Source organism: Ambystoma mexicanum, chromosome 3p (genome assembly GCF_040938575.1).
Source record: "Ambystoma mexicanum isolate Mex_15411 chromosome 3p, UKY_AmexF1_1, whole genome shotgun sequence".
Lineage (NCBI taxonomy): Eukaryota > Metazoa > Chordata > Amphibia > Caudata > Ambystomatidae > Ambystoma > Ambystoma mexicanum.
This window is the reverse complement of record NC_090925.1, coordinates 726237294-726263488: the sequence shown is the minus strand read 5'-3', so window position 1 is coordinate 726263488 and position 26195 is coordinate 726237294. Positions and strand designations below refer to the sequence as shown.

The window sequence follows — 26195 nt, the reverse complement described above, 5'->3', positions numbered from 1 at the left end:
GCCTGTCTTGAGAGTTAAGAAAAATGTAGTCCCACATTAATCTGAGGAGTCCATTGATTATTAGGGTTCTCCCTTATTCTCCCAGATCCTCTGATGGAAAGATGATCTGAATTAATTTCCTTCCCAGTGATGGAGGTAGCAGAACCAGGAACGATAGAGAAGGCATATAATCTAAGAAGAAGGGGAGTATGACCATACCAATATTTTTCTGACTCACTCTCTGTCTGATCAGAATCTGCCATATACATATAGGATACCCGGGGCGTGGCTACGAGAGCCATGTAGGAGGACGCGTTCCAGCGGAGCTCCCGAGATCCTGAACAGATCCGGGCAAATCAGTGCAGTACGACTGCTTATTGAATACCGACGATATGCATGCCAGCGTGTGAAGGTGCTACCGAAGTACTGTGAACTTTTGGAGGACATAGCAGCTACGACGGCTAAGATCGGAGAAGAAAAGTCGAGAGACGCTGAGAACAAAGGGCGACTCAAAATGGCCGACATAGGCCCGAGACGGGATTGAAAAGAGTTGTGGGAAGACCTAACCAGGTCAGCGTGCAGTGCGCCCACTCATCATTCGGTAGACCTGCACATCCTCAAGACCATGTCCAGTAAGGCAGTGCGACCTAAGGCGAAACAGCCCACGCTGGATGACTTCACCAAAACGTCCCCGGGCCCGGATGCCACCAAGAATAAGGATGCGCCGGCCGTGGGTAGCGCGACGACTTCGAGCTCTAACCAAGAAATCCTGGCAGCAATTGCGGACCTGAGAGCGGCCTGGGAGTCGAAATTAGAACTGGCTGTCTCTGAATTAAAAACGGCATTGGACCTCAAAGTTGGGGAGGTCCGGGAGGACGTCAATCTACTGAGACAAGACGTTAGGGTTCTGGCGGAGCGCACAGAGTCCCTGGAAAAAGAAGTTGGCCCGAATACGACGGACTGTGCCACCCACAAGGCAAAACTGCACGCCCTAATCCAAAGGGTGGGCAACTTGGAAAGTAGAGTGGAGGAGGCGGAAGGACGGGCCCGTCGCAACAATATCCGCATTGTGGGCCTACCGGAGGGGACGGAGGGCCGTGACCCTACTGACTTTGTTGAGACCATGTTGCTGCAAGAGATATCCGGAGGGGCCTTATCCCAAGGCTTCGCAGTGGAGAGAGCACATAGAGCCCTAACGAGGAGGCCGCCTCCCGGAAACCCGCCCAGACCCATCATTGCCAAAATTCTTAACTATCGTGATCGGGAAAGAATATTAGAACATTTTCGAAAAGGAGGCACGATCAAGAGAGGAGCAGCAAACATCACGGCGTATCCGGATTACACCCTAGCTGTGCAGCGGAGCCGCATGAACTTTGGGACTGTGAAACGGAGGCTGAGGGAGGCAGGTTACAAATATATGTTGCTTTACCCTGCAAAACTGAAGGTCATACAGGCGCATAAAACTTTATTTTTCGAGACCCCAGAGGACGCCATGGAGTGGCTCGACGCACAGGGGTGCCCTCAAGAATCGGCGGACCGGCCCCAGAAGGACTCGGAGGAGCTGCGGAAGACGTAAAATGGCGTCGCAAGATGGCGCGACTCATGGACCCTGAGACTTGATTATAGTCGGTTCGGAACCTTCGGTATGGAAGGTCAGTTGGTTGTACTGTTTGTCACAAACATTGAGATTATCATTGAACGGGAGCCCCATGGAGCGATACTCTCTCCCCACAATAGCTTAGGTTAGGTGGCCATTAGGGCGACCTCACCCTACTGGGCTCCGTGCACGGACCGGTGTTTGCGGAACCAGATGTGGGGGTGCCTGAGCTCTTTTGTTGAAGCTGGGCAACAGTTGGGGTGTGTGGTGTTGGGGGGAGGGTGGGAGAGGGAGGGGAAAGGGAGTTGGAGTTTGGTTGTGTGTGTGGTTAGTTTGGGAATGAGCTTATTCGCGGAGTGGCTGCAGTGGGACGCCTTCTGTGTCATGAGAACCGCTGGAGGTTCCCGTAAGTGGGGTGGGAAGACACATAGCTGCCATGGGTGACCTCAAGATTGCCACCTGGAACGTCCGGGGCCTCAATAATTACCTGAAAAGAAATAAAGTCATGTTGTATCTTAAACGACAGAAGATCGACATTGCCTTACTACACGAAACGCACCTGGCCCAACATAAACTAGACCTTGTAAAGAAAAAATGGGGTGGTACAGTGGTGGGCTCCCCGTACTCGGCCTATGCCAGAGGTGTGCTGATCTGGGTGGCCCCGCATGTCCCACTCAGAATTGTACGAGAGGAGGTAGACACGGAGGGTAGGCTGGTAATACTGAGGGTACTGATTGAGAACAGAGGACTGAGTATTATTAATACATATGCCCCCAATCAGAATACTGCTGTATACTTCAGGACTCTATGTACACGCCTGGGCCCGTGCGCAGGGGAACCGATCATCTGGGGGGGGGGACTTTAACTGTTTTCTTGACCCCAAGATAGATAGGTCCGACAGTAAAGTAGACAGGCCCACCCCAGCGGCCAGGGCTCTACGGGTACTATTAGACGACTATGGACTAGAAGATGTCTGGAGATTGAAACACCCCACGGCCTTGCAGTACTCTCATTATTCGGCCCCTCAACAGTTGCACACGAAACTAGATTACTTCTTTGCTACGCCAGAAGTGGCGATAACAACTACACAGGTTGAATACAGAGCGAGGGTCCTGTCGGACCATTCGCCCTTGGTGATGGCCTGGCAATATGGCCGCCCCAGAGGGCGGATTCCAACATGGCGCCTTCGGGCAGAGGCGCTCAGAGACCCGGTCTTTAGAGAAGATATTAGAGAGACGATTACAAGGTATTTTGAGGAGAACACGGGCAGTGTGGATTCGGCTGGTACACTTTGGGAGGCCTTCAAGGTGGTAGTGAGGGGCGACGCTATCTCTAAATCAAAGGGCCTTCAGGGGGGGGTTTTAGCCGAGCTGGAGAAAGTGGAGAAAGAATTGGAACGTGAATGTACCAGAGGGGGAGGGGACACAGACCTAGTACTCGAATTACAACAACGATGCTCAGAGCTGTGGGAGCGGCTTTGTGACCTCAATTACAGGAAATACGTGGAGAGGCAACATGCAGGAGGTGACAAAACTGGTCGCCTACTGGCATGGCTTTATAAGAGGGAAACCCCCAGGGCCCCGGTCATGATGATAGAAAGGGAAGACGGAGAGGAGGCTCACACTCAGGAAGAGGTTAACGCTGCTTTCTTAGATTATTATAAAGCGCTGTATGAGGACAAAGGGGAAGACAATCTGGATAAAATCAGGGACACACTGGAAGATATAGAACTGCCCAGGATTAGTGCAGAGGAAAGGGAGGAGTTAGATGGCCCCATTACGCTAGATGAACTGGAAGAGGTGGTGAAACGGCTGCCTACTTGCAAGACCCCGGGCACTGATGGACTCCCGAGTGAGTTCTACAAAACATATAGCGCAGAGATACTCCCCCCTATGCTGGAGATGTATAACGAATCATTCGAGGGAGGCCGATTGCCAGACACGCTCAGAGAAGCGCTGATCGTACCACTACCCAAGCCTAACAAGTCGAGACAACACTGTGGATCGTACAGACCGCTGTCAATGTTGAACCAAGACAGTAAGATCCTGACAGCGGTCTTGGCGGATAGGCTGCGCAAGGTCATCGGCAGACTGGTACACTCGGATCAGACAGGTTATGTCCCTGGCAGGAATATAACTCATAATCACAGGCGGCTCCACCGAGTGATAGAAGAAGGGAACAGAAGAGATGAAGAAATGGCAGTGATCTCCCTAGACGCAGTTAAGGCGTTTGATTCGGTGAGGTGGCCTTGGCTGTTTGCGGTCCTGAGGGAATATGGGTTTGGGCCAGGCTATATTAGATGGGCGAGACTACTGTATAGCCAGCCAACGGCTAGGGTGCGTACGGGATCAGTGATATCCGATAAGTGGCACCTAAGTAGGGGTACTAGGCAGGGATGTCCTTGGTCCCCGATGTTATACATATTGGCCTTGGAACCCTTAGCGGTATATCTTAGACAGCAGTATGACCTGGTGGGCATCGAGGTGGGAGGAAAGAGCCATTTGATATCCTTATATGCCGATGACTTGCTGCTGTACCTAGAGTATCCGGAAGAGAACCTCCAGTATGTGCTGGAGGTCATGCAGAAGTATGCCGAATTGTCCGGCATAGCGGTTAATCCTGGCAAGTCGAGCATGTTCCCCCTAGGGTACTATTCGAAGGTCCCCACGGAACGCTTACCGGTATTGCCCGTGCCTTGGGCAGCCGAGTCCTTCCGATACCTCGGAATAGACATATATCACACTGTGGGAAACGAACATCTGCATAACACCGAGGTTGCTGTGGATAAAATCCGTGCGTCTATGCGATTTTGGGAAAAGCTGCCGCTAGCGATGATAGGGCGAGGGGCGTTGCTTAAAATGGTTGTCTTGCCTAGACTGCTGCATTTCTTCAACAACATACCATACTTAATAGCTAGGAAGTTCTTTACCAAACTCGACAGTATGTGCAGGGACTTCCTATTGCACGGCACTCGCAACCGAGTGGCGCTGTGGAAGCTACAAAACTTCTACGATAAAGGAGGGATTAAATTACCACATTTTGAGGCCTATTATGTAGCGAGCCAATTGCAATATGTTACACAGTGGCTCTCTGATGAGGAATCTCCCGAGTCCAGGTTGGTTGGGACAGATTGCACCCCGTTCTATTTGAAGGAGATCATCTGGGTCCCTAGACAAGACTTAAATCTTCGCCCTGGTATGCTGTTACTTGGGTGGAAAATGTGGCGTAGAGCATGCCGGCTACTGGAAAGCCCGGATCCGTGTTCGCCGCAGGTGCCACTGGTTGCCTTGACTGCGGGGGATGGTCAACTTAGAAAAACGATCAGAATGTACTGGGAACCGGTTGGGTTGGCCACGTTAGGAGATATATGGCAAGATGGGGCCATCAAGGATTTTGCAGACTTAGAAGAAGAAGCTGGGTTACATGGGGGCCAATACGTTACATACCTCAGGTTGGTACGGATTATCCGAAAATCTTGGCCTGAGACGGTGTTAGCGGAGGATCCGGACACCCTGATTGATACAATATATGACATATCGGAGGGCGGACACGAGATCTCCAGATTGTATGAGGTGGTGATGTCCCGAGTGGGAAAGGACTTGACAGACTTGAGACTAGAATGGGAAATGGAGGTGGGGGTTCAGATGACTGATGGGATGTGGGAACGGGCTCTGGGATATCATAAAAAAGTGTCCAGAAATGCTAGATTACAGCAAATCCAACTATATATCACACACAGAGCGTATATGACCCCCAAGAGAATAGCTAAATTTGCGAACTCGGGCAGGCAGGCATGCCCGAAATGTAACGAGGAGGACGCGGACATGACGCATATGTTCTGGTCCTGCCCAGTAATCGAAGTCTTCTGGAGAGAAGTGTCACAGAAGTTGGCTGACAAAGGGGTCCCTATAAGCATTGACACGACCTGGGCTTGCCTTCTAGGGGGTTCCCCAGACCGAAGAACACCAAACATCTGGGGAAACTGAGAGACCTAGCGTATATACTCGCTAAGAGGAGGATAGCTATGAACTGGAAGCAATGCTACAAACCTAGGATAGAGATGTGGTGGAGGGATCTCCAAAAATGGGCGGAAGCCGAAACCATGGTCTGGCAAGAGGCATGCAGTAAATGCGGGGAGGAGGATGTGGGCAACCTAGTAGCCTGGAGGTCATTAGTCACTGGTCTGTTTGGGGTACGAGGAGAACCTACTGCCTCGGAGGAGGAAGTCACCCGGCCACACCAGGTCGACACGGAACTACCCTGTGGATGAGCTCTTGAAGGGGAGGGGGGGAGTGTAGTGTTGTGTTTTGTTAAGTGTTTATTGTCTTATTGTATAGAATGTCACAAGTTTGTTTATATTGTTTTCACTTAAAACAAAATAAAAATATATTTAAAAAAAAAAAATACATATCGGATACCCAGTTTGTTTCAACTGATTCTGATCCCATTTCTGACACCATATGTGAGGGGTTAGAAATGTGAGGCAGACAACTTTGTGAAGGTTTTTCAAAAGATGCAATTTTCTTGACTCAAAAGGATGGATACATGCTACTGCTCTGCTCCTTCTGCTTCCTTGTGGCCTGGACCTGAGGGGTCCTTTTAAGCCTCCCAGTCCCCCTCAGGTGTGTGTTATTTCCATTAACAAGTTGCACTTTGCAGTTTTGTTTCTCTTAAGCTCTCTTCTTCATCTCAGTACTTTGGGGATTATGGGATTTGAAGTGCATAATGTAAAAGTCTGTTTTTTCTAATGGGAATGTTGATTTCATGCTCATTTCTTTTCTTAATTATATCACAAGGATAATTTGAAAGACTTGGCTTCACAGACAAATGCAGATCTTCAGAGTCTAAATCGGTCTTATTTACAGACTTATCTTTACTATTCCTTTGGGAGGAAGGGGAGCATGGAGCTTTATGAGACCCCCTGTTTTTAAAAGGTTTTTCATGTCTCCCAGTGCCTAAGGGTTTATGAATGTTTTCACCCACATTAAGATGTTCAACTTGAGAAGTTAAAATCTCTCTATGACAACAAGCAATTACAGATTTTGGCATCACTGACATTTCTTCCCTAGAGGAAGACAGATACTGCATCTCACCCAACAGAGTCATCCTGTTCATCTGGGCCCTTTCTCCTCACAGGTGATCCTCCCGCAGAACACCACACAGGATCATAAAGCTTCTGCCTTTCCCTGGCCACCTGGGAGTAGACTTTAGGTAGGGTATTTGTGAGAACTCCACACGATTCATCACAACAGGCTCGCCTGGTTCGACTTTGGCACCATAAACAGCCGGGATTAGAACTTCTGGCCTCTCTATAAAAATTGCCCTTCCTCTATGGCTATCATCTCGATATGTTTCAAATTTCTTCCCTCGAGGAAGGGGAGCCCATCTTCGTGAGGTGAAAGGACAGGGGGGATAAAAAAGACAAAGAGGCTATTTGAATGTTCCGCTGGCCACCACTATAACCCAGGGTTCCATGGTGATGGTTTGGCAGGTCTCAATGTGAAGTTAAAATCTCCCTCGCACAAGAGTGATCTGCACTATCACACATTAGCCTGCTTGGCTGCAGCAGAGGTAGGCCTTGCTGTAAAAGCTGGAAGGGTGAAAAAAACACAGACAAGGTCTTCTGCTGTTTTATTTTCCTCTGTACACTGGGCAACCTGCCGTGCTGTCTTGCCTTGTAGTCCTGCAACCTGCAAAGGAAGTGGAATGCGATTCCAGCCTGGAGCTGCTCGGTGGTTTTGTGGAGGCCGATTTAGTCAAAACACAAAGATTTAGCTCTGAGGGTGCACACATTTATTTAGTGAGCTTCTCATCCGTCGTGTGGTAAAAAAGATCAACACCATAAAAGGGGAGGTAGAGGACCATGGGCCTCATCACGAGTTGGGCGGTAACCATTAAAATCGGCGGTAACGCTACCAGCGCCAAATTTAAGGGTCCGTCGGATCACGAGTACAAATACCGCCGGCGCCATTACAGCCGGCGCAAGTACAGCCGGCTGTAAAAGCGTCGGCTGTAAAAGCGCCAGTATCCATGCGCGCTAAAACAGTGCAGTCACGAGTCTTGCGTAGGCGCTATTAGCGCCAGAAAAGCGTCGGATGATCTGCCGAAAATACCCCCAGCAAAATTCTGGAGGTAAAAGAACACAGGGCACAGCAATAAGGGCCCAGGTGAAACCAATGCAAATCAGAGGCCTACAAAGGACCCACCCATGCACAACACACACTTCCAAACACCATGCTGCCATTTGGAGCCGGGAGCCTTGATGTGGACATTTACCTGCTGCGCCTGGAGCTACAGAGGCCCGCCATCCAGGCCAGGGCCCTGGGAGCGCAGGGGGTGGTGGGGATGAGGAGAAGGAGGAGGAGAGCAGCACCAGCAAGGCGGCCAGCAATCCCCAGGCCCAGGCCAACACCCTGGGCCCTGACTGACGGCCAGTTGGTGACCGAATATAGGCTGGACAGGGCAACCATCAGCCAGTTGCTGGACACAATCCAGGCTGACATCGGCAGCCTTATAGCCATCAGCACAGCAGTACCCCCGCTTGTGAAGCTTGTGTCGTGCTACAATTCCTTGGGACTGGCAGCTACCAACACACCGTTGCCATGAAGCATGGTGTGACCCAGTCCACCTTCAGTGCCATGCTGGGACAGGTGCTGGATGCACTGTTGATCCATGTGAATGAGCACATTGCATTGCCAGCCACACAGGCACAGGTGAACCAGCTCAAGGATCAATTCCATGCCATTGCCAAGTTCTGAATGTAATAGCAGCCCTGGACTGCACACATGTAGCACTCGTACCACCCCAGGCACATGAGGCAGCCTACAGAAACCGGAAAAATTACCATTCCCTGAATGTGCAGATGACATGTAGCCCTGACTTCACCTTCAGCCACTGCTGTGCCCGCTACCCAGGATCCACCCACGACTCCATGGTCCTGCGCAACAGTACCCTGCCAGCGTACATGGAAAGGCGCCGAGGCCAAACACATGGATGCTGGGTGAGTAAAAATGTAGTCTGTAATGCATGTTGAATCACATCTGATGGGGCTGGTCACACACAGTGAAATCCCTGCATGGCAATAGGTGGCACCATCACTGCAGCATTTCCATACATGTACCTTGCACGAGAACCCTTGGACATGTCCAACACAGCAGAACACACCAAGTCAGGATGTAATAGACATGTGGCAGCACAGTGACATATGGAAGGCCTACTACCACAAAACCTCCTGCGTGAGTTGCAATATAGCTTCCACCCTGACACATTACAGACATCCCATCCTGGCCACCCGACAGTCATGCCAATGTTACACAAAAGTCGGCACGTCCACAAAAGCACTACACATAAGCAGTCTGATTAACGACAATGTACATCCCTGAAACACTGACCCCTGATTGGCCAATCACATGCCTGGATGACAGTACATAATAGTGGCAACCAGCAAATGCAACAGCAGCCAAAGGGAATGCCAATGACACATGGGCCAACCACTTGTTGCATGCACAAGCAGATGGAAGGGTCCCCTCCTCCAGTGACAAGGGACACAGTACTATTACATTCAGAAACAGAGGCATAGCAAGTTGTGAGTACTCCATTGATTCAATGCTGCTCCTAGCACAGCACACTCCACAATGTAAGTGACCAAATGATAAGTAGGCCACATGTAATACATGAGTGTGATGCACATAACAACTCACACATACATAGATAAACAGCTGTATGGCAACCTCACACCATGCATGTCCAGGAAGTCAAAGGTCGGATGCCAACATTGCAATGAGATAGCATGACCTTCTCGACACAAACTTGATCCTGCTGTAAATGTCACTGATGACTGAGCCTTGTGCACCCACTGAACTTACCGTGTCCCCATACCTGCTTTCTCTCCCCTGCAGGTGATTTTGGATATTCCCAGTACACATGGCTCATGACCCCTGTGCGTCGTCCACACACTGCAGCTGAGCGGGCATACAACATTGCCCATTAATGTACACTGATCTGCGTGGAGAGGGCTTCCGGTGCCTAAACCGTACGGGAGGGGCATTGATGTATGCACCTGAAAAAGTTGGAAAAATTGTACTGACATGTGCCATGCTGCACAACATTTGCTGTTGCAGGAATGTGGCACTACCCCCCGATGCTCATCTGCAGCCACCTGAGGATGGGAGTGAAGGTGATGATGTGCCAGAAGGTGTTGCACGTGCACACAGGAATGGGCTGAGGGAGGGGAGGTTGGCCAGACAGGCCTTCATTGATAATTTGTTTTGATACTGGTGACGGCTACATTTTGCACATGTCACTTAAACATTACATCACTTGAACATCACAGCACTTAATCACAATCACTACTGTCCATGCTTTGTATGAATTTTAAACGTGATTTATTCAAAGATTGTCTATTCCCCCCAGTGAACACCCAGCACACAATCTCCCCTCCCCTGAGTGAACACGGAGCACACAATCCCCCCTCCCCCAGTGAACACCCAGCACACAATCCGCCCTCCCCCAGTGAACACCCAGCACACAATCCCCCCTCCCCCAGTGAACACCTAGCACACAATCCCCCCTCCCCCAGTCAACTCCCCACCACAGTGCAGGTAGGTGCATGTTCTCAGGGCACCCACAACAATGCCATGTCCAACTATGATGGTCGCGGGCGCTTTCCATGTCCTGGCCCCTCTGGTGTGTGGGATCTCAGGTGGCGCAATGAACAGCGCCTAGGAGAAGGCCCAAGGGATCCCTCCGTGGGTGTAGTGGAGGTCGATGGGACTGACCCGGTTGCCTGCAGATGCTGACGGAGAAGGTTGTTCGCTTCCCTTGTTTGCTCAGCGAGTGCAGATACTGCCTTGCACAACTCCTGTACCCTTTGTCCAAATCCTGTCAGGGCTGAGGTGCATTGCTCCACCACTCTGCGTGTGCGCGCATTGTCTCGGGCAATGTACTTGCAGCCATGCCGTATGGATGCGCTGATGGCCTTGATGTGCCGCTGTGCACTTTGGCCATGGATTCCACTTTTGCCTGTTTGGCCTCAATTATGTCCAGACGTCCCATCACAGATGCTCCCGTGACGAAAGGTAGCCCTGGTGTGGCAGGTACCGGCCTGCCACTTGTGCGCTGTTGTGGGGGGGCTGCATGGGGACATGTTGGCGGCTTGGATGGGGCTGCCGGGCTCTCAGTGCCGGTCTTCAGGGCTGCAATATGATGGTGTGTCTACATCTGGCTCTGGTGTGCGGACACAACGCACATGTACACGTGGGGTTTGTACTCCCTTTGTGACTGGCCCTGGGGTCCCCTGTGGTGTGCCCATCCCTTCGGCGTTGCTGCTTCCGGGGGAATGCAAATGTCCTGCCTGATGCGCAGCTGGAAGTGTCACTCCCACATCAGGCTCTGACCCACAAGTGACTCCCTCTGCATCGGAAGTCTGCATGGTGGCTTGGAGTGAGCTAGGCGCTGACACCCTGTGGCCATATGGGTGCTGCAGCGGTCTGGTTGGGCTGCGTTGTAGTGATGTGGGATGGGTCCGGCGTCGGTTCCCTTCCGCACGGCCCCTTTGTTGGGTGGTGGGGCTGGTCGAGGCACACTGCCTTGGCCGCTGTGATGGAGTGGCCTCCTCACCGTCATCGCCATCCTGTGAGGTTCGCCGTGTGCCTGTGGGGTACATAGGGTGTTGATTGAGTTCAAGGCAACCAACATAAGTATCAAGCAGTTCATGCCATCAAGTGGGATTATAGGCAGTATCAATAATGCATGCCACTTGCATTTTATTCAATCTCCATGTAGTGATTGGTGGAATGTTTGAGTGTGGAGGAACACTGCATGGAGATGTTTGTGTGCCATCATCACATGCGGGATTGGGATGCACCATGCTCAGGGTCCTGGGGTGTATTCATGCACACTCACACTCTACGTAGCTGTCCCATGGCTATGGATGTCTGTCCCCTGCCCCTTGTATTGATGCACTGCACGTGCAGGGGAGTCTAGGTGGCACTACGGTTAAATGGTTCAAGGGCTCAGTTATGGGTGTCTGCAGTGCCTCATACTCATTTCATCACATTCATTCACTCAGGGTCTGCATGTGTGGTCCTTTCAGATGCATGCATTTGGGGTGGGACTCACCTGCAGTCGGCTCAATACCAGTGCCTGCCTCCGCTCCACCAATTCCCTCTATGGTGCCCATGTCGATTAGGGCAGTCATCTTCTCCTCCCAGGGTGTGGGTTCGGGTGGTGGTGGCCCTCTTCCAGTGCCCCTGCTTGCACTCCTGTGCTGTGAGAGGATGCCGCAGGCTCTCACATGCAAGTCATTGAGGCGCTTGCGACAGTCCTCGCCATTCCGGGGCACGCGCCCCACTGCAGACACCCTTTGGCTGATGTTCCGCCAGATCTGTGCACGGCGCTGTCCACTGGTCTTGCACTGCTGAAGTTCTTCATTCTCGATCTTTGCCTCCTCAACCAGTACGGCCCGTTCCTGGTCACTAAATTTTGGCTTTCTGACCCTGTACAGGGCTGACTTGCCCAGCTCCTGTGACATAATTCACTCTTCCCAGGGTTGGATGTTTTGCAGGGGCTGTGATATCAGATGGATTGTGATTTCCAAGATGGCCGCCGCTTTATTTCCTATTCCAGCGGTGACGCGTTTCCCACGCGCTAATAGCGCAGTATGGCGGTAGCGCATGGTGCGCTGGATTTACAGGTTCCTGGGCCTTTTTCCCATCAAACGCTATTTACGCTACCGCTATGTCCCTGTGCGTGTGCACGCAAACTCGTGATCTGGCGGACTATCCGCTGTGCCCCTTGTCTTGAATCTTGAAACTCTTTTGTGAACTTATTGGCATATAGACACGCTAGCCTACTGCTGTCAAACTCTATGGAAATACCCCCAGACGAGGTTTCGACATGGTGCACTGCCGTCTTCAGGAAATCCTGCACAATAACCCTCACATCCGAAAGGCTTCTTGTGAATTGTTTGAGGTTTTCTGCAGGGGTAAGCCTTTCAAATGTAGTTAGGTCTCTCCATAGCCTCTGGTTCGTTGCAGGAGCACCATAGCATTGGTCTGTTTCAACAGTAATACCAAAATTACAAAAAGGTTGTTTCCAAGAGCTTGACTTTTTTTCTCAGTGGTAGGGAGGTAGATGATGACAATGGCATTGGTCTAGAATAATATATTGTTCTTTTATAATATGCTTAATACTGGGAACAAGTTTCTAAGCAGGAGCTCGAGATTCGAACCTGCTTGTTTTGCTTCCAAGACAAATGCGTTGACTCTGAGCTATCCTCCCGGTCTGAGCTATCCTCCTGCTGCCATTACAGATAAGGAGAACTGAAGGCAAGATCCCAAGGAAAACTCTTCTGCTGCAGTAACCTGAATCTCACATCAATCCTTTTGTTGGAAAGGGTTATTAAATGTGGGTTTGTCCAAATCTCCCTTGCTTCAACAAGGATGTATTTTTGCAGCATACTCAGATTTCTCCAATGGGTTAAGCTCCCACTAAAACACCAGCTTCCAATTGTGCACATTCCGGGAGAGGCATTTCTAAGACGCCCATCAAATGTATGAGACTGTCTTGAAATGCCCTTGTTAAGGAAGGGATTTTTGGCTTTCCCTCCAACCTGGCGCCATCCTCTTCTGGGTGTGGGAGATACCCACAAAGGCACTTTGGGTCAGATGAGGGTCGAAAGGGGGTGGTTGCGACAATGGGGAAACCTCCAGAGTCTTAGGAGACTGAGGTGAAACTGAGGATTTTCAGGCACTTTCACCAGATCCTGAGGTTAGGAATCTGATTACGAAATACATTTTTGAAGTGATCCTTCATTGTCTCCGAGTACATCAGAGTCTGAAATCTCGTGAATAAAGTGTCTTCAGACGCCTGACTGCTCCTACTTTGTGGTTTAGTCAAGGGTCTTTGAGGTAACAGTGGCATGGGCCAGGACGTCGGCTGCAGGTCGGCCTAGCCAACTATGGATCCACATAGCCCAGTGGAAAAGATGTGGGAGCCAGTGACAAGATCGGTGGGATAGACATGCGAGTCGCCAACCATTCCAACCTCTGTGAAAAGTAATCTCTGCTTAATAAAGCAGTAGGCAGAGACCTTGACGTGGATATGAAGTCTCAGCCACTGATGAAGAAGATTTGCTGCCTGTGACTCTGCTTGATTATGCCATCTGTGTGGTAATGATGACAGCAGGCTAGATGCAGACTGCAGCAATTCTGATTGTGTCACAAAGGGCTTGTGCACAGAATGTGACCCTTACACATTCAAAGCCTTTGGATGGTTTAGAGCTCCTTGTGGCTAAACGCCTGCCAAAGTAGCCCATACAAAGGGATCCTCAGCTGCACCGTTGACTAGAATAGCCCTCAATGTGGGAGCCTCAGGAAAAGGGGGAACAAGGGGGAACCTTGCTGTAGCAGGACTTCGATTAGCCCTTTCTGACAGAGCCTCCGAGATTTCTCTGATAGGTTTAACTCCCAAAGAAGGAACCTCAGACTCTGTGGTTTCTGAATAAGCTCCTGAGTGGGGAACCTCAGAGTACGCCCCAATGCCAAACTTAGTTCCTGAGTGGGGATCCTCAAATGCTGCTTTTAACTCCAGAGTAGCCTGTCAGCAGGGGAACTGAAGATGTGTCTTGGCTAAGGGTAGGGCCAGAACGTCCCCTCCTGTGACCAGGGATTCCCATGTATAGATATTTTATTCTATAAATGTGATTTATTTAGCACTGAAAGGCCCATAATGCTCTTGATAGAGGAATAAAATCTCGGAATTCTTTATTTGCTTTTATGGTAAAACGACGAGCAGCTGCAAACGGTTCCATGTCTTTTTAACGAAAATAAAATAACGAAATCAATAAATAACGAACCGTAATCAACTATCACATTATTATGGGACTGAATAGGGTACAATGTAAAGGACAATATTAACGAAAATTTAATCCCGAATACAGTATATATCGAATCTGTCATGTTAAGAAAGAGAATTGACACTCACTGTGTGAGATTTATTTTTTTCCGCCCATTCCATGAATCCCGAAAAAACATAGAAACTGGGAGACTCCATTGAACAAAAATCATCTGTAATCCAATAATCCGTCAATCTCCATGGTCACTGAAAAGCAAAATACTCCACAGGAACAGCCCACCCAAAAAGTTACAACAGTCTTCTGCAAAGTAATAAAGCATCAACACCCAAACAAATCCACTCCAGGGAACCAAAAGTTAATAAAATCCCGATAAAAAATGCAAAAATAACAAGAACCAAGCATAAATCCCACTGAAAAAAGTAAGGCCGTCGATAAGGAATTGACACAGCTCTCAACGTTTTGTCTTCCCATGGCAAGTGAACAGACCCAATTTGCTTTTGGCGAGTGAAAGCCCATTCATTTACATGGAAGGGTAGGGAGCTTGGTGGGTGAGAGAGTTGCTTTCCGGCCTGGTGTAACCCGCCAAAAGCGTGTGAGTTGAGAGGTATGGATTGATAACACAAAGGGCCTCATCACGAGTTGGGCGGTACAGCCGGCGCTATTAGCCCTACCGCCAAACCCCCGGCGCTATTAGCGCCGGATCATGGGTTTGGCGGAACGGTTAGTGCCCATTGCCCATTGGGCCCATTCGGGAATTCCTCATTCCCCATTGGGTCCAATGGGAAAACTTGCGCTATTACCGCTGGCAGTAATAGCGCCGAATATCGGCAATTTTGCCAGATCCGCCAGGGCCATGATCTGGCGGACCCTTAAATGCGGCGGTAATAGCGCTACCGCCGCATTTAAGGGTTACTGCCAGACTCGTGATGAGGCCCAAAGACAGTTACCCAAAAATGGCCTTGAACAGTTTCCGGTTACGTTACATAGAAAACTGCTATAAAGCGAGTGACACCTACTGGTCAAAAAAGAATTAGCACTAAAAAATTGTCAATTTCAATTGCAAATTTGTTCATTATTAAATATGTATTTAGACGTTTTTTAATTGTAATACAATACATACAAAGCATAGCACAAATGTGTTATTTAAGTAAAGCACTATTAAAACAGTCGTTATTTATTATTCACTAATAATATTTTCGTTATTAGTTGATTCGTTATTTTCACTGTATACCCTACAAACACCTACGCCAAGGGACAATTTGGGCAACAAAACTTGAGAACACCCATGGCATAAAGTCACAACAGAAAATGCATGTTAGCAATATCTCTTCCACTCTGCTGCACACCAGGTATTTAACAAGTTCTAAAATGATAATTCTTTATGTATGGCTCATGTTGTTTTTAATGGGTCATGTAGAGGAATTTTTGCATGGGAGGTCCAAGGGGGAGACTCCAAATGCCACCATTACTAACGTTTCAAGTCTGAATAAAGTATTGATTGGAAAACAAGCTATCCCTGCCTTTTAATATGAGGACGAGAATTCTGTATATGGACTCAACTGACCATTGCGTAATACTGTTTCCAGCTGGCTATTTCCAAATTAAACATGGGGCAAAAGAGGATGGCTGACCAAATGTAGCTGGGCTGAGGAAATATTTAAATGTAGACTAATGATGAAGCCCTTGTAAAGTATAAGCCCCATTCCATCACTGGTCAATTAGGGGAAATTAAACTGGGGATATAATTAGCAATGCTCTATTTTCGGGACTCAACTGGTTCCCTTTATCCACCCGTAACCCCCCAAATATGTGTGGCAGAGTTTATATACCTATTGTCTGCTACGTGTTTACTGATGTTGACATAGCTTCATGCACATAGGAAAAGCAAACTATTGGGACAAAAGAGACATACATAAATGACTTGCCCATGGTAGTGTTCTTTCTACTGGATGTTCCTTCCACTGAGTCCTCATCTTTGATATATCCATATCCTGCTTTGCAGTATCAGAAAAAATGTTGTCAGCAGAGGGCGCTGTGCGGCACTGAGTCAATGTCCCTCGACAGTTATCATTACCGGACATGACATAGATGACAGTATAAATAGCACTTACTGCGCCTGTTGGCTCAGTTCTTAGTTTTTCCCTCTTTCTGCACAGCAGACTTGAGGATTATGAAACCTGCATGGGCGTTGAAAGAGGGAAGTATATGAAACATTCACCCACAGTCAGAGGGGTAGGATGGGAGGCTGATGAGGAATCAGTGGGAGTAACATCCTGTAGATAGAACATTACCAGGGTTAAGCAATTTGTTCTTCTAATGGATTGTGTTCTCCAACAGATTCCTCATCTTTGATAGACTCCCATAGCAATTTTGGACATAGGGGTGGGAGAAGTGTATTTTTTGTAACTTCTGGTTAACAAATACCATTGTGCATTACCGCTCTTCCAAAGTGAGTGCCCTGGCCCGATAGGGTATCTAAACAGTAATGTCTTGAGAGAGTTTGTAGTGAAGACCAAGTTGCGGCATTGAAAATGTCCTGCACTGGTACACCTCGTGGAAAGACGAAGTGCTTTAATGATCACAGGAAAGGTCCAAATAGCGCAATAATTTAAAATCCACGAAAAGCACAAACTTAATATGGTCTCATGCGCCCAGAGGGTGGAGGCGCTGTGTTTGGAGGGGTTATTGCAATATCCAGGTAATCTCCAATTTGAAATCTCTGCGACTGCAAAGTCATTGCATCCTCCATACCCTTCCTTCCAGAGATTGTACTGCCAATTGACTTCACCCTATACATGGGCATCTTGGGATCTGGGTAAACTATAGCAAAACTGAAGTGTGTGCCTTTTTTCCGTGCTTCTGGATACACCTCTTTCACCAAACTGGTCAACTCTTTCAGTGTGGCATCCATCCAAGTATAAATTTGAAGTTCGCTCGATGGGACATTTCCCTTGGCAAATTCTTCAGGTCTGTGATGTCGAGCACTGTTGGTAGTGAATACTCTCAGCAACAGTGGGCATGTCTTCTCTCGGTCGATGGGCTTCTCGGGTTCCTTTTTGATCTCCTCTTGGGTGACCCGAGACTCCACCGCCATTTTATCTCTGCGTGCCGCGAGAGCCACCTCGGCACCGTCAGCTGGGGAGCAACTCCCTCCCATTACGAAGAAAACAAAAACAAAAACAAAAAAGTGGTTGCCACTGCTCTGGTGGAATGGGCTCTTAGGGTTTCAGGGACATCTTTTCCTGTAATGGAGTAGCACTCTGAAATGCAAAGGATGATCCAACACAAAAAGGTTGGTTTGGTCACAGTTTGGCACAGCCTGTGGCCGCTATTATCAATAAATAGTTGGTCATCTTGCCTGACATTAGCCATCATAGAAATGTAGACGCTAAGAGTCCTTTTCGGGTCAAGCCGGGTTAACCTCATTTTATCCTTATAAGGGCGAGGAGGTGTATAAAAAGATAGTAAAGTTATTCTCTGTGTTAGATGGAATTCAGATGCAACCTTGGGAAGGAAGGAGGGATGAACCCTCAAAATGACCTTCTCCCTGGAAAATATTGCAAAGGGTGATTCACATGACAGAGCTCCCATTAAGAGGGTTAATACCAGGTTCATATCCCAGGACGAGACCAGAAAAGGGACCAGTGGAAACTTTTTTGTCAGTCCTTTGAGGAATTGATTGACAATTGGGATCTTAAAGTAAGAGCTCTGCTCTGGCGTGCGTTTGAAAATGGATAACGCCACCAAGTTTCACAGGATGGTAGCCACCTGTAGCCCATGATGGGCTAGCTGCAGTAAAAAAGAAAGCACTGCAGGTATATTGCAGTTGATGTCGTAAATCTCCCCCCGTCTCACCTGTGATCGGGATCTCCCTTGTTCGGCCGCAGGACTCTTCCTGTGGATTGTTCGGGTCTTGAATAGGCTCGCCCGAGCCTCGTCAGGTTGCAGGACGCGTTCAGAGTTCCGGGAAGTTCGTAGTTCCAGGGTATCCAGGATAGCGATGAACGAGTAAGTAGGGGAGGAAATCCAGGAACAGGATAAAAGGTAATGAAGGAAGTAAGAGGATCAAAGGATACTAAGTAGAGAGTAAGCACACGTCGGGTCACTACCGAAGATAGCGTTGAGATGCGCGGACCCGCAGGGGCGTGACCAATTTATAGTACGTGCCACGACGTGAAAGCTAATGCGTAGCACGTAGCTTGGTATGGCCATGTTGGGAGGAACAAGGAGTACAAGCCCTTCGTGACAATGACCATGAGGTCCAGAAGGGGCAATTTCGCCGGGTCATGACAGCATGCCCCCTCCAAAGACTGGCTCCTCCAGGCTTGCCTGGGTGAATAAGATGGAATCTTCTGAGCAAACGAGGGGTCTTTAAATTAGAAACTGGTTCCCATGTTTTCTCGCTAGGGGGGTAGCCTTTCCACTCGACCAGATATTGTAGTCGACCCCTCCTATACCTGGAATCACATATCCTGGACACCTCGTATTCCAACTGGTCGTCCACAACAACAGGTGTGGGTTTGAAGGGTTTTCGAGTAGAACTAACGTAGCGTTTCAACAGGGAAGTATGGAAGACTGGATGTATCTTCTTCCAGGAATCCGGGAGCTTAAGTCGGAAGGAGACAGGATTGATGATCTCCTTTATAGAAAATGGACCATAATAGCGAGGAGCTAATTTGTTTGGTCGTAGATGTCGAGGTAACATTTTCGAGGCTAACCAGACTTGATCGCCAATTGAAGAGGAAGGTGATGGTCTTCTCTTAGAGTCCGCATATCTTTTGGTTCGAGTCTGAGCCTGTTCTAACTGATCCTTTGCCTCTCTTTGTAAGTCGATTAGCGTCTGAATCCAAGAGTCAAGGTTAGGTACCGGAGTAGATTCTGGAAGAACTGATGGTAAAACAGACGGGTGATAACCTTGACTGCAATAGAAAGGGCTGATCTTGAGAGCTGAATGATCTGAGTTATTGTAGGAGAATTCGGCTAAAGGTATGAGGAGAGACCAATCGTCTTGAACCTTGGTGGCAAAACAACGAAGATATTGTTCCAGGGTTTGATTTACTCGTTCCGTTGCCCCATTGGTTTGTGGATGATAGCCTGAAGAAAGGGCACGTTGGATTCCTAGAACACGACAGAGATGTTTCCAGAATTGTGAAATATACTGAGGTCCCCGATCCGAAATAATCTTGGAAGGAAGGCCATTAAGACGAAAAATATGTTCCAGGAAAATTCCAGCAAGTTCTGAGGAAGATGGTAGTTTATACAATGGTGTAAAATGAGCTAGATTAGTGAACAAGTCAATGGTTACCATGATGGTTGTATATCCTCGGGAAGGTGGTAATTCAACAATGAAGTCAGTGGCAATCACTTCCCAGGGTCTGGTTGGCAACGTAGGTTGTAGAAGCAGACCCGCCGGCCTCTGATTATTGTATTTGTTCTGACTACAAATAGCACAGGTCTTGATGTATTGAACTACACTGGACTTCATCCCTGGCCACCAGAATTGTCTTTGTATAAGACGGAAGGTGTTGGTTACTCCTCGATGGCCGGAGTGAAGAGTATCATGGCATAGATTCATTACCTTTTGTTGAAGTTCTTTTGTCGGAATGACCACTGAATTGTTCTTGAATAAATATCCTTCCTTGATTGTCAGACGCCAGGGATTCTTCTTGGATATGTCCTTCCAGAGTTCAGATAATTGAGTCTGTGCTCTGATTTCTTCCAGGAGATTGATCGCTTGAGCTACAAAGATTGTGGGTGGAAACATTTTAGGATAGATCTTATCCTCCAAGGGAACGTAGTCGGGACGCCGTGAAAGGGCATCGGCAATCAAGTTTTGCGATCCAGGAACATGTGAAATTTGAAATTGATATTGAGCAAAGAAGTAGGCCCATCAAGCTTGTCTACTGTTCCTGCACTCCATGGATTGTAGGACCTGAAGATTTCGATGATCAGTACGGACTTGAACTGGATATTTAGCACCAAGGAGTAAATGTCTCCATTCAGTGAAGGCATGACGAATAGCCAATAACTTCTTCTCCAGAACTGAGTAGTGAGTCTCGCTGGTGGTCAGGGTCCGTGAGAGATAAGCAATGGGATGTTCCAACATATCATCAGATTCTTGTTTTAAAACTGCTCCAATGGCGTAATTGGAGGCATCAGTTTCCAATAGAAAAGGACGATTTATGTCAGGTTGGGCCAGGATGGGGGCCTGAGTGAATTCTTCTTTCAAGCGTTGGAATGCCTTGTCTTGTGATATAGACCAATTAAATGGAACGTCTTTCTTCAGGAGATTAACAATGGGTAAACAATCTCGGAGAAGGTGGGAATGAATTTCCGGTAGAAGTTGTCAAGCCCCAGGAAGGATTGTATTTGCTTAACAGATGTTGGGGCGGGCCAAGCCAGTATGGCCTTCACCTTCGAAGGGTCCATACTAATTCGTTCTGAACTAAGGACAAATCCCAGATAGTGAACTGATGTAACATGAAACAAACATTTTTCTGGTTTGGCTAAGAGTTGATTTTCACGGAGACGTTGAAGTACTGCTTTTACATGTTCTTCTTGTTTCAAGGAGTCCTTGGAGAAGATCAATATGTCATCCAAGTAGACGATAACATTGAGAAATAACATGTCAGAGAACACCCTATCCATAAAACGCTGGAAGACTGCGGGAGCATTAGTCAGACCAAAGGGCATGACTAGGTATTTAAAGTGACCAAAGGGTGTTCTAAAGGCTGTTTTCCATTCGTCTCCTTCCCGGATACGGATCAAATGGTAAGCACCTCGGAGATCCAGTTTCGTAAATATCACTGCACCTCTCACAGCTTCAAGGATATCCAAGATCAGGGGTAGTGGGTATCTGTCTTTCAGGGTGTATTGATTTAGGCCCCGATAGTCCAGGCAAGGTCTGAGCTTTTTGGTATCCTTTTTTGGAACGAAGAACAATGAAGCACCAGCTGGTGATTTTGAAGGTCTTATGGTGCCGTTCTCAAGATTAGTGTCTAGGTAATCCCGGAAGGGCTCTCTTTTTGGGTTCTGAAAGGATAAACATCCTGCCAAAGGGAATCACTGCTGAGGGTTCAGTATCTATGGCACAGTCTTCGGGTCTATGTGGAGGTAAGGCTTGAACAATGGCAGTAGAGAATACATCAGCATACCCTTGATAGATCTCTGGAACTTGTACAATATTGGAAACCATGAGTGGTGTCTCTGGACACCTTGGTAGACTTATAGGAGCTGTGACTGAGGTATCCAGGTTTAAACAATGGTTCATACAGAACTCCGAGCCCAGGAATAAGGATCCGGCCATCCAGTTAATATTTGGATTGTGCCTTTGTAACCAGGGCATGCCCAGAACCAAGGGGTAATGGGCTGATTTTATAATGTCAAACATAATCCTTTCTTGATGATGATTTATGGAAAGATGGATCTCCTTTGTTTGCAGACTTATGGGTCCTGAGGAAAGAGGTCTTCCGTCAATTGCTTCCACTGGCTGTGAAAAACTTCTTACTTCATATGGAATGTTATGACTTCTGACCCAATCTTGATCAATGAAGACTCCCATTGCGCCGCAATCCACCAAGGCCAGTATGGGGTAGACCTTGTCCTTGGATGGCGATAAAAAGGCCTGTAATATCACCAATTTGTTTTGTCCAGGAGAGTTCAAGGATGGAATTGATGTGGAGCAAACATCGCTCTCCCGAAAACTTGCTCCATTTAGGATCGGGAGCTGGCGTTTCCCGAGCGTCGGGGAGGAGCCAGAGGACACTCTTTAACTAGATGTTTATCTGAGGCACAATACATGATAAGCCAGTGTGTATCCTTCTTAACCTTTCCTGTGGGGAAATTGGTCCACGAAAGGCTCCAAGTTGTCCTTGTAGTATTCTCTGGGGAGTTTCTTTGAATTGAGACTTTATTCTTTTTCTTTTCGGCCTTTCTTTCTTGGATTCTGAAGTATATTTGCATAGACAAGTCCAGGAGGGCCTGGAATGAACTAGGACGTGCCACCCTGGCTAATTCGTCCTTAATCTCTTCATTTAGACCTCTGCGAAACAAGGTAAAACTGGCTTCCAGGGGCCAGTCCGCCTCTTTGGCTAGTTGTTTGAATCTGGTAACATAGGTCAACATGTCTTGGGATCCTTGTTGGAAGTCAAGTAACTTCTCTTGAGCACCGTGGACCAGCTCTGGTCGTTCGAACATGGTCTTGAGTTCCGCGATGAACCCTTTATAATCATCCAGGAGAGCATCCCCTGAATTGAGTAAAGGAGTGGCCCATGTAAGGGCATTACCGGAAAGATGTGATATTATGAAGCCCACCTTAGCCCTAGGAGTTGAGAAATAGTAGGGCTTGAAGGTAAAATGTACCAAACAAGAATCCAGGAATCCACATAAGGTTTTTGTTGAACCGTCGTATTTATCAACCACTCCTCCCAATAATACGCTGTCCTTGTTCGCGGAGTCACGTGACAAGACAAGCTGTCTTAGCGCCGCATTCTCGGCTTTTAAATTCTGCATCTCTGTGGAAAGTTCTTGCATTCCGCGCATTAGGTCCTGAATAGCATTCGCCATGGTAGAATCCGTATTGATCGTTTGGCGTCTCAGGACTCTTCCTGTGGATCATCTGGGTCTTGAATAGGCTCGCCCGAGCCTCGTCAGGTTGCAGGACGCGTTCAGAGTTCCGGGAAGTTCGTGGTTCCAGGGTATCCAGGATAGCGATGAACGAGTAAGTAGGGGGGGAAATCCAGGAACAGGATAAAAGGCAAGGATGGAAGTAAGAGGATCAAAGGATACTAAGTAGAGAGTAAGCACACGTCGGGTCACTACCGAAGATAGCGTTGAGACGCGCGGACCCGCAGGGGCGTGACCAATTTATAGTATGTGCCACGACGTGAAAGCTAGTGCGTAGCACGTAGCTTGGTATGGCCATGTTGGGAGGAACAAGGAGTACAAGCCCTTCGTGACAATGACCATGAGGTCCAGAAGGGGCAATTTCGCCGGGTCATGATAGCTGAAAGGATCAATATCTTTAACTCTACACAAGCTGCAAAACGTGTTCCCACAGCAGCGGTATAGTGCTTTTGTTGCTGGTCCTCTGGCCAAAAGCAGCACCTCCATGATGTCTTCTGGGAGGTTCCAATCTTTGTATCTTAACCTCTCAGAAACCTGGCGGAAAGGTTCAGTGTTCTGATTCCTGGGTGAAGAAGACCGCCTCCCTCTTGTGAGAGTAGGTCCACTCTCTGGGGAAGAGGGAATAGAGGGCAGATGGACATGTCTAGAAGATCTGGGTACCACATCATCCTTGCCCAATTCAGAGCAATCAGGATCATGGACTTCATAAACATCCTCAGCCTCCTGATTATATGAGGGATGACAGCAACTGGTGGGAACACATTCAGGAGTTGAAATTCCCAGTCCACTATGAACATGTCCCCAAGAGCTCCTCTCTGAAGAAATTCCCTGGAGCAGAACAGGTTGTACTTCCAGTTGATACTGGATATGAACAGATATACTTGAGGGGTTCCCCAAAGTGTGTAGATCTCTAGAAGGAGCTCCAGAGCTAACTCCTTCTCAGGGGAGATCATGCTCTGCCAGCTCAGAACGTCCGCCATCGTATTTTCTTCTCCGGCTAGGTGATCAGCCGGCAGAGAGATCATGTTTTGTAGAGCTGCCTTGCCTCCCTGCACAGAGGTAGTGACCCTACACCTCTTCTGTTGAGGTAACGCATAGCCACTGTGTTGTCCATCATTATCAGGAGATTCTTCCCTTGTGTGGATGTCAAAAAGGTCATTAGTGCCAATCTGATCGCCCTCAGCTCTAACAGATTTATGTGCAGTCTTGATTCTGATGGCGACCAAAGTCTGCTGATTGTGAGATCGCTCATGTGAGCTCTCCAGCCTGTGAGGGAAGAAACCGTGACTACTTTTATCTCCGGCAAGGGTTGCCAAAAAGGTTCCCCTATCATCACATTCTCCTTGCATGCCCACCACAGGGGATTATGTGCGATCTTACTCAGGAACTGAAGAAGGTCCGTCATCCTGCCTGAGAATTGTGTCCATTGGGATCTGAGGGCCCACTGAATGGATCTCATCCTTAGGTAGGGCTTCTGGCACCAGGAAAATGCGAGATACCATGTATGAGGCCCAGCAGCCTCAGAAAATCGAATGCAGGTAGCTATAGGGCATTCTGAAATCTTGTCGTTGACTGCAAGACATGCTGAGCCCTCAACTGAAGAAGAGTCCAGGACCACTCCAATTAATTTAAGCTTATGAGAAGGTGTCATCTGGGACTTCTTGAAATTGAGGGAGAAGCCCAATTTGTGGGAGGGAGTGGCAGTTTCTGTAGAGATGTTCCAGAGCTTGTTCGGGAGACCGAGCTCTGATCAGCTATTGTCTCGTTAGGGAAATAAGTGAATGTCTCCCCACCCGCCTTAGATCTGCTGCCAACACCGCCATCAACCTGGTGAAGACCCTTAGGTGGAGGTGAACCCGAAAAGCAGTACTCAAAACTGATAGTGAGAACTGCAAATGGCAAACCTCAGGTATTTTCAGTGCTTGGGATTTTTAGGCACATGAAAATAAGCATCCCGAAGATTGAGTGACACCATCCAATCCTGGAGCTGAAGGACTTGGAGGATCTGCGAAAGAGTGACCATCTTGAATCCGTCCTTCCTGAAGAACTTGTTTAAGCGTCTCAGGTCCAAGATGGGTCACAGTCCTCAGTCTTTCTTGGCAACCATAAAGAAGGTGGAAGTACCAACCTTGGTATTGCTCTGCTATGGGTACCCTTTCTCTAACAGGGAAAAATTCTCCTGTAGGAGGAGCAGATCTAGTTCCTGAAGAGATTGCTCGCTAGGGGAACAATCTGGAGACCTTTGCAGAAATGGGAGACAGTGCCCTTGAGCCACTGTCTGAAGGGCCGATGCATCTGAATTAATGCAATGCCATTCTTGCAGATGCTGGATCAACCTGCCTCTCACCGGAGTCCTGTGAGCAAAGTAACCAGAGAGGTTTTTGGGCTGTGGCTTAGGCAGAGGGTAGTGAGGAAATGTGTGTTGAGCGCTTCACTAAACAGCAAGCTGGTGGGCGATCTCTTTCCTCAGCAGCCTCCCTCCAATGGGACAGCCTCCCCCTTCCACTTCATCTTAAGCCGGATCTCCTCAAATTCCGGAAGCTCCTCAAGACTTTCCTTTTAACCTCCTGCCTCCCTTCCACCTTCCTCTGCTAAATCCCACAGCTGCTGAGATTGGTGACCAGGGCCCTTATGTGTCTACCCCCGGGCCCTGGCTTCCCACACCCAATCATCCAAAGGTCTTCACCCCGCCTCCCAGCACTTTGCCTTGGCAACCACTGGCCTATGCAACCACAAGCCTGCACTTATTTATTGGCGGCTGACCATTCCACCTAGGCACTTACAGCTGCTCATTCCCTAGCACGTCCCTCTTTGATACATCTAGTACTTACCATCCTACTCCCTCAACTCTTCTCTCTCTCTCTGCAGTTGCATGGTCTGAATGCTCACAAGGCACAGTAGGTCCGCCTGTATCTTTCATTGTTATATTTGTCTTTCATTCCCATGTTTCTTTCCTGTTTCCCTGTGGGTGCTTTGAAACACAATTTACTTGATGTGTAAGCGCGTTATAAATGCATACTAAAAAATAAATAAAGAAATAAGCCACAGCCTTCGAAGTGGAGGTAGCTGCCTGCACCACCAACTCCTTGTTTACAGCAGGGGTGGTGTTAGGCTTATGCCAGTTTTTTAAGCTGAATG

General features: G+C 48.3%; 1 pseudogene; it reads right to left on the bottom strand.

Annotated features, from left to right (window-relative positions):
• Positions 1-17004: 17004 nt before the first annotated feature.
• On the bottom strand, positions 17005-17603 carry LOC138579592 (histone deacetylase complex subunit SAP18 pseudogene; annotated as a pseudogene).
• Between the last annotated feature and the right edge of the window lie 8592 nt (positions 17604-26195).